Source organism: Cynara cardunculus (assembly GCF_001531365.2).
Source record: "Cynara cardunculus var. scolymus isolate 2C chromosome LG 9, CcrdV1, whole genome shotgun sequence".
In the NCBI taxonomy this organism is placed as follows: Eukaryota; Viridiplantae; Streptophyta; class Magnoliopsida; order Asterales; family Asteraceae; genus Cynara; species Cynara cardunculus.
In genome coordinates, this window is record NC_037536.1 from 2,841,713 (window position 1) to 2,843,534 (window position 1,822).

The window sequence follows — 1,822 nt, forward strand, 5'->3', positions numbered from 1 at the left end:
TTAACACCCTCCACAATAAAAATGATTAATCAACCTCTCATAATTACAAAAAAATGAACAAAATGAAAAATTATGATTGGTTGAATGCGGTTTGCACGGTTGTACAAATTGAGTGGTTTGCATTTGATCGCTCCCCTATATATATATATATATATATATATATATATAATGTTTGTAACAATTTTTTAACAATGTTGCACCGATCCTATTTTGTTTATAAAATCTTTAAGCTTCAATAATATAGTTATATAATATTTTACTTCAAAAATTTCAAATCCATTTAGCCCGTTACTCATAAAAGTTGATAAAGCCCTCGCGTAATATAACGAAATACATCTCGATTTTACTGTTTAATTTTTTTTTGTCTCAGTTAATGATATAATACGGTTTTATGTGGTTTAAAAAAAACGATAATGTTTTTATCTTTGAATAAAATATAAATATGAAGATATCATATAAATATAAAATTATATAGTGTTATTAGTACCAAACCAACAACTTAAAATTTCTCGTTTTCTTTGTGTAATTTTTTTAATTTTTACTTTAATAATATAATTTTTTATGTAGATAATAATTAAGTATTAGAACTCAATGATTATTCTAATTATATTTTAGATTTTTTATATTTAAAATTAGATGTTTATCCTCTATTTGATTATGTTTATCTGAAGTTACTTATACGAATTCAAACATGAAGCTTTAATCAATTGTGCTTATGCATAATTTACTTGTAATCTTGAATTTTAAGTAATATGCATCAATAAACAATACTTAATGCATAAAAACTGGTTTTTAAGAGTTTTTACCAAATGTTTTATAATATAGCATAAATATTATCAATTAATTTAACAATGATATGTGACTTGGGAGCATGTGATACCAAGAGTTTTTCGTGAGACCCGTAAGACCAATCCTCAACCTTTGGATTAGATCTACAATCTGAATATTCATAATCACAAAATTGCCACGAGACTTCTCAATAATCACAAAATTGCCATCATGCAACTTTAGACCATTAGATCATTAGCTTATAAAGTTGATCAATGAACATAAATTGGTCTTACGGGTCTCATAAAAACACCGAGTCTCACGTGAACCCAACCCATGATATGTTGAATATTAAAATTATAGATTTTATAATCACTTTATTTTATAAGAATTAAACTATAAATTATAACAATTGATTTTATTTTTCTAAACGAAATAAAATGTTGGTCCCGTAAGGGTCTACAAGAAGAGAAACAGTTTGTAGAAGGAGATGATGAATACAAACACAGTATTTTCAAATTTAAAATATATATTGATAGAGAAGATCAATACAGATTTTACAAGATTGTCTGCGGAAAGATAAGGTAATAAAAAACTATCTAAACAATCTTTGGTTACATACAATGCTTTAGCAATTACAAGAAAATAAGTTGCTAAAAGAAATATCATTTACTTAAGCTAGAAGATGCTTGAAGTAAGAATTAGGTTAGAGAGAAAGATGCGCGATCTCTGCATGGAGAAGAAATACTTCTATTTATACCCAGTGCATTAAATGTCCATTTAATGCAATATGGTAGGTTTTGAGTGCGTGTCAAGCCTTAAGAGGAAGGCTTGTACTTTGCTACAGTGAATAGTACAAAAGCATGATTCAAGAGCAGACATCTTTACCTAAAGTTGGTGGACAAAAAGTCGACTAGTCGGCTCCGTACAGTACAACTTTTGTAAGGGTATGGGTTTTGTCCTTTGTGTGCATAAGGACAAGACAACAACAATCGTGCTAAGCAAGCTTCCTTTGATCGCTGAATGCTGGAATGACCTGAAGGTCTCATCATCA